We start from the raw sequence: 8,390 nt of genomic DNA, 5'->3' as shown, positions 1-8,390 counted from the left end.
CTGACATGGAGACTAAGGTGCATATCAGGGAAATACAACCTAAAACAACAATGTGATACTTTTTTCCATCTAAACTATTAAGCCAAATCCTAAGAAATCACATGTTTTAAATTATTTAGTCTTTGAAATGTGTGAGGAAACTATATGAGCATGAACTGAAATCTATTTGGCTATATTAGTAAAGTGCAACTTACAGAAATTCTATGATCCAGTAATTCTGCTTCTAATAATGTACAGTAGTCCAATAGTATAATTGTAAAACTATGCATTATATTGAAATATTTAATACATGCTAACAAAACCGGTAAATAATTTAAATGTCCATAAAAAAGAGACATATAATTTAAAAGTGTGTGTGTATTTGTGTGTGTACATATATACATATATATGTGTATATGCTTATGAGTATATGTACAAGCACGTGTGGGTAGATAGATAGATAGTTAAATCTATGATAATGTTTAGGTTTGAATGTTGGTTTTACCAGCTATATAAGCTAGGAAAACCATCAGCATATTAATTCTCAATTGTGTCCAGTGTTTTTCTTTTCAACTTTCAATATATTTGCATTGACTTAAATTTCAATATAAATAGAGGTGAATTTTTACCAAATACATAAGCATGAATATTTTGCATAAATATGTGATTTGAAAAATAAAATATTAGCCCTATTCCAAAATACTTTTTGCAGTGTCATGTTTTATTCATAAGCTTATCATCAATATAGCTTTAACTATTCAAAGAAAGTGGTAGGTGGCACTTGGGTGGCTCAGTCAATTAAGTGTCCAACTCTTGATTTTGGCTCAGGTCATGATCTCATAGTTTGTAAGATTGAGCCTCACATCAGTTTCCACACTGACAGTGAGGAGACTGCTTTGGATTCTCTCTCTCTCTTTCTCTCTCTCTCTCCCTCTCTCTGGTCTTTCCCCTGCTTCCTTTAAATAAATAAACAAGAAAACATATATATATATATATATATATATATATATATATATATACACACACACACAAAAATGTAGAAAATGCATTTAAATCACAATTACTAAACCTACAAGAAATTTTCTAGAATATATGTATGATATTTTCTTTTGTATAACATACCAAAATATGTAAATGTTACATTTGTATCTTTACTTATAAGATTAACATTTGTATTGTTTCTTCAAAATAATTTTTAACACTTTATAACAGAAAAAAATTTAAAAATTTCAAGTACTTAGTACATGCCTAGGAGATATTAAAACTGAATACAAGGAATGATCGCAATACTAGTAATGGTGAAATTACTTACATTGGACTGAGCCTCCTGCTAATAACAGTTATAAAGTCAGAACACAACTTTAAAACACATACACAAATATTTGAAGATACTGATATACAACAATTACAGATAGAAAGCGGAGCACATGACCCTTGAAAGCATGGAATGAAACTTAGTGATATGCACATTAGCATACCTTTCTTCTAAAAGAAGAGCTTCTCTTACACTGTGTGTATTGTCTGGAATTTAAGGAGAAAGCTTGTTTCACAGAGTTGAGGTGATAAAAGTTGAAGTATCAAACTCTTAATGCAGATGGAAATTGAGGAAGAAAATCATAGAAAGAAGTCAAAAGAAAGAGAACCCCCAATCTATGTATAAATTGCCATTAAATCTTTGGCCTACCACTGAATTGAACATGCGTGGAGAAGACTTCAAGTGTCCAGAGAAAAGCTACAGTTTTGAAAAGCCTGAGCAGAGACTGCCAGCTGGTGCCTACTACAAAGGAGATAGAGTTGGAATTTGAGTCCCACTAACTTAGAAGAGTTTGATAAATATCTTGCAGTTTCCAGTTAAATTTCCAGAAAGTTCTTGACTTAGGAATAGAATTATATTTAGAGAGTAAAAAGAGCTAGGAGTAATCGTAAAACTTAGAGACCACCCTATAAAAAGCATTAACCGAAGCCTACACAAGTTCAAAGTGATCAACCAGAATTAGCTTTCCGAAAAAACAAAAAATCAACACTTCTAGGGGCACCTGGGTGACTCCGTCGGTTAAGCGTCCGACTTTGGCTTGGGTCAAGATCTTATGGTTTGTGAGTTCGAGCCCCTTGTCGGGCTCTGCTGACAGCTGAGAGCCTGGAGCCTGCTTTGGATTCTGCATCTCCCCCTCTCTCAGCCCCTACCTGCTCTGTTTCTCTCTGTCTCTCAATAATAAATAAATGTTACCAAAATAAAAAAAAATCAACACTCCTTAAGGAAGGAAATTAATATTATTTTTTAGAAAGTTTATATTTTTAGGAATCTCTACTTCCAATGTGGTACTCAAACTTATGACCTGAGATCACGAGTCACATGCTCTTAGCACTGAGCCAGCCAGGAACCCCAAGAAAACTAAATCCAGAGTTTCTACAGCACAATATTTACAATGTCCAGTATAGACTAAAAAGTTTCTAAGCAATTCTCATTTTTTTTCTTTTTCATTTCCTTCCTCTTATTTATTTCTTTTCCAAAAAAAAATAGAAGTTATTAGGTATAACCAGGCCAACAAAACATACATATTTGGGAGGGTGGTAAAGGGGAATTCACAGGTATATAGAGCACAGGATTGGAACCAGAGCAGAATGAGAGATGAATCTATGTAGAAGGGCTCTCGGTGTGAGATGTAAAAGTTTAGCATGAAAAAGACATCCATGTAGAAAGAGAAGTTTGATGTAAGTTGTCCAAGCCCAAACACAGTGAGAATGACATTCAAGCAGAAGGATGACCTAACGTCTCTACAGAAGGCCACCCTGGAGTACAGTGTGAAAGTCGAAATGTAGTGATAACAGCATCCACACATGGATGCAAAAATATAGTATCAGAATATGAGGATCGGAAGCTATGGAAAGGTAGCCTATGATGTAAGAGGAAGCCTGCCACTAGGGAAGATATCTACAATGGAGAGTTGGAGCACAAATGTCATTAACAGGACATCTACATGAAGGTGAAATCTGAAAGGGTTGAAGGGAGTCAGTAGGGTGAGTTGGCCTCGTGGCAGTTGTTGAAGCCTGGGGTGAGACTTCTCCTTGATAGGATGACTGAGCATGGGGTGCTGGAATTTGAATAGAGTGAAGAGGCAACTGTATTACTGTGGTAAGGCTGCCATAACAAAATACCAAAGACCAGGTGGCTTTAACCATCAGAAATTTATTTTCCTAGAATTTGGGAGACTGAAAGTTCAAGATCAAGGTGTTTGCAGGTTTGGTTTCTCCAGAGGCCTCTCTCCTTGACTTGCTGATGCCACCTTCTAACTGTTTTCTCATGTGGCATTTTCTTTGTGCATGGAGTCTCATAAGCATTATCAGTCATACTGGATTAAGATCTCATTTTTATGAATTTATCTAACCTTACCCCCTTCGGGGCCTCATCATAGTCAGTCATATTGAGGTTTAGGGCTTCAAGTTATTAAATTGAGGAGACATAACTTGATTCATAATAGCAACCTACATAGGATGCGAGACAGAAGTTGGAACCTTGGCAAGGAAAAGAGGGCATCTAAGTAGAGGAAGAGATGTGATGGTACAGGGCAGGGTGTTAGACCTTGAGTAGGAGATAGAGAACTTCCACTTGAATGGTGGTGGAGTGCAGTGGTTGTGGTAGCAAGAAGTTGGTTACTTATTAAGAGGTTGATCAAACAAGTTAAATATACCAAAACTATTAAGAATTGGGTTTATCACTGCCAGAGAATTGAGTTGTAAATATGAAAAGGGAGCACAATAGGGAGAGCCATGTGCAGTAGTGGTCTTGTGGGCGTGTACGTATGTCAACATTCATCAATTTGTACACTTTAAATATGTACACATTTTTAGATATCAATTACACTTAAATAAAGTTGAAAAATGATCTGCCTACAAAAGAACTTCGCTCTCAGATGGTTTCACTCTTCTGTCAAACATTTCAGGGAATAAAAACCATCAATTCTATATTGATTGTTTAAAAGGTAGAAGAGAGGAACATTTCACAATTTATTCTATGAGGGTAGCATTACTCTATTTCCAAAATCTAATGGACACTACACACCAATATCTCAAATAAAGAGACCATCATAATCATTAAAAAATATTAGCAAATTGAATCCAACAACACACAAAAAATAATATATTATGACCAAAGGGGTTTATCTTAGTAATATAGGTTAATTTTACATTTGAAATCCAATCTAATTTCACTAATGAAGTAGGGAGATAAAAGGCCTGCTTACCTCCATTACATGCAAAAAAAATATTTGCACAAATTTAATACATATTCATGATAACAATTCTCAGCAAACAAAAGTAGAAAAATATATTTGACATATGATAACAGAAATTCATGAAAAACCTGTAGCTAACCTCATATTTAATGATAAAGTATTAAACAGTGTCATGGGATTGAGCCCCTCATTGGGCTTTGCACTGAGCATGCAGCCTACTTAAAATTCTCTCTTCTCTCTCTCTCTCTCTCTCTCTCTCCCTCTCTCTCTCTGTGTGTCTTTCTCTCTCTGTCCCTCTACCCTGCTCATGTGCTCTCTCTCTCTCTCAAATAAAAAAAATTAAATAAAAAACAAAACAAAACAAAAAAAACAGACACATAGATCAATAGAACAGAATGGATAACTCAGAAACGAACTCACAACTCTATGATCAACTAACCTTCAACAAAGCAGGAAAGAATATCCCATGGAAGACAAGACAATCTCTTCAACAAATGGTGTTGGAAAAACTGGACAGCAGCATGCAAAAGCATGAAACTGGACCACTTTTTTTTTTACACCATTCACACAAAAGAATTCAAAATCGATGAAGACCTAAATGTGGGACTAGAAACCATAAGAATCTTAGAGGAGAACACAGGCAGCAACTTCTTTGACCCTGCCAAAGCAACTTCTTTCTGGTATGTGTCCTGGGGAAAGGTAAACAGAAGCAAAAATAAACTAATGGGACTTGATCAAGATAAAACAAACAAACAAACAAAAAACTTCTGCACAGTGAAGGAAACAGCAAAACTAAAAGGCAACCTTTGGAATGGAAGAAGATATTTGCAAATGACATGTCTGATAAAGGGTTAGTATCCAAAATATATAAAGAAATTATAAAACTGAATATTCCCCCCCTCAAAAAAATAATCCAGTTAAGAAATGGGCAAAGGATATGAATAGACATTTTTCCAGAGAAGACATCCAGATGGCTAATAGACACATGAAAAGATGCTCAACATCACTCATCATCAGGGAAATACACATCAGAACTACAATGAGTTATCACCTTACACCTGTCAGAATGGCTAAAATTCACATCACAAGAAACAACAAATGTTGGCAAGATGCTAAGAAAGAGGAACCCTCATGCACTATTAGTAGGAATGCAAACTGGTGCAACCATTGTGCAAAATTCCATACAGTTTCCTAAAATAATTATAAAGAGAACTACCCTATGATCCAGCAATTGCAGTACTAGGTATTTACCCAAAGGATACAAAAAATACTGATCCAGGGGCGCCTGGGTGGCACAGTCGGTTAAGCGTCCGACTTCAGCCAGGTCACGATCTCACGGTCCGTGAGGTCCGTGAGTTTGAGCCCCGCGTCGGGCTCTGGGCTGATGGCTCAGAGCCTGGAGCCTGTTTCCGATTCTGTGTCTCCCTCTCTCTCTGCCCCTCCCCCGTTCATGCTCTGTCTTTCTCTGTCCCAAAAATAAATAAATGTTGACAAAAAAAAAAAAAAAACCTGATCCAAAGGGATACATGCACTCAATGTTTATAGTAGAATTATCAATAATAGCCAAATTGTGGAAAAAGCCTAAATGTCCATTCACTGATGAACGGATAAAGAAGAAGTGGTATATATACATATAATAGAATATTACTCAACCATAAAAATGAATGAAATTTTGCCAATTGCAATGACTTGGATAGAGATACAGAATATTATTCTAAGTGAAATAAGTCAGTCATAGAAAGACAAATACCATATGAGTTCACTCGTATGTGGAATTTAAGGAATGAAATAGATGAACATAGGGTGGAAAAAAGAGATAGGCAGACCAGGAAGCAGACTCTTAACTATAGAGAACAAACTGAGGGTTGTTGGAGGGGAGGTGGGGGTGGGGATGGGTTGAATAGATGATGGGCATTAAGGAGGACACTTATTGTGATGAGCACTGGGTGTTGTATGTAAGTGACGAATCACTAAATTCTACACCTGTAACTAATATTACGCTGTATGTTAACTAAATAAAAACTTAAAAAATAAAAATTAATAAAAAATTAATAAAAATAAATAAAAATGAACTGAGCAACTGAACAATATATACTACTATACCAATTATTATTTACTGAGGAAAGGTAATTTTTTGTGTTTGTGTTGTAGAAGTGATTACCCAAACCATAAATTGGCACACCTCAGCATCATTTTTCTGGTCCCTTCTTTATGCCTAAGCCATATTATGTACTGCCATGATCTCAAATGGCAAATATATCTCCAGAATTCACAAATTTGTGTCTCCAATCCAGGTTGTTCCCTCTGAACCTTAGAACCAAAACTTTATCCATTTGATATTTCCACATAGGTGAATGCACATAGTATTATATGTGGGTATTTATACATATCTCAAACTGAATTCCAAATTTCTTCTTTCCACCAAATTATTTTGTCTTCCAGTATTCCCCATTTAATAAATGGCATCTTCACTTATCCAAGTATTATTCCAGGAATCCAGAATTATATTTCCTTCCCCTTTACACTTCCAATCTTATCTATCACCAACTCCTAATAATCTTTACTCCAAAATGTTCCTTTAAATCTTACAAATTATCTAATTTGACTAAGCTAATTTAGTCTTAAATTGTAGGTAGTATTGTATAGTAGTTAAGACCAGACTCCAGAGCCAATGTGCCTATGTTTCAGTTCTTCCTCTTCCATCTAATAGCTACGCTACCTGGAAAAAGTATTTACTCTGTGACTCTGTTTCCTTATCTTCTAAATAAGACTAGTAATAGTTTCAATCTTACAAGATATTATAAAAGTATCACATAAATAAGTACTAAAACTGTTCAATGTATTTCAGCTACTTTTTCTTATTATTATATTCTAAACCAGGATCATTTCTAGCCTATTTTATAACAGTGCCTTTTTAACTGAAAACCAGTATTTCTCTTACAGTATTTCACTTACTTCTCCATGTAATAGCCTGAGTAATCTTTCTAGTAAAATCTAATCATGTTAGTTCCTTATTACTCTTTATTTGTTGTCCATAACACTTATTGTAATATACAAAGTCATGTTTGTAACCTTATCCTTCCTTTTTTTATACTCCAACTTACTAATCTTTGCTATGTTTCTCTTAGATAGTAGATTCTCTCTTGCCTCAGGGACTTTGCACATGCTAGCTTGTCTTCATCTAACAAACTTCTACTGATCTTTCAATTTTCAAACAAATTTACATTTCAAAGAGGATATCTTGGTGGGACTTCCAGAATAGCAGAGAAAGGACCACCATAAATACACTGTTCCATAAAAGTCACACAATACTGGAGTAATTATTCAAATCATTTTTTTCAGAATTCAGAAATTAAAGGTAAAAAACAACCTTAAGAGTAGTTTATTCAGAAAATAAACATACAAATTGCTGAAAAGTTGTGTCAGCAGGACTCATGATTTTTACCTGAGCCTATTCCCATCTCCCCAACAGAGCAGTGGCTTTTAAAACAAGCAGCATTATAATCATGGTAGCTTTGAAAATTAGCCACCTTACAGCCACTAGAGAGAGTAGACCAGGACTGGAGTTCCTCAAAACTTCCCATCCCCAGAGTTTTGTTACTATTTGAATTGTCCCAGAGCTTCCTGAAAAATCATCACGGTGAATTGCTGTTATTTGATATAACTTAGGGTTCATTCTTGGGAAGAGTCCTTTTCCCAATATGTTTGTTGAAAACCAATCAGCTGCAATTATTTAATATCATAGTTGCCTAAGACTGAGATACAAGTTGGGACAAGCAAGAGCTTACAAAAAAATGAAAGGAAGACTTGTAGAAAGTGATGACCACAGGGGCTCTGAAAAGCTCTGACATAATCCTGGTGATCTAAAGGGCTGAATACACACACACACACACACACACACACACACACACACACAGGACTGTGAAAATGCTCAGAAAATAACTAAGAGGTCCGAATTACTCATCTCTGTCTGAACCTGAAGGTCTGCACAACAGGAATTAAAGTCTAAAGCAAAGATGTATCATAGTATATAAGATATCCTCTCCCCACCCCATCTCATGCATGCAGTATCCCTCAACAAAAGATAGGAGATTTACCAGATTCAGGCATTTAGGGAAATCTCTGACTAAGCATTAGCTAACTGTGAAGCCAACTGAGCAGCAATTTCAGTAAACACAA

The sequence above is a fragment of the Felis catus genome, chromosome B2, assembly GCF_018350175.1.
Source record: "Felis catus isolate Fca126 chromosome B2, F.catus_Fca126_mat1.0, whole genome shotgun sequence".
NCBI lineage: Eukaryota > Metazoa > Chordata > Mammalia > Carnivora > Felidae > Felis > Felis catus.
This window is presented reverse-complemented; position numbering follows the sequence as displayed.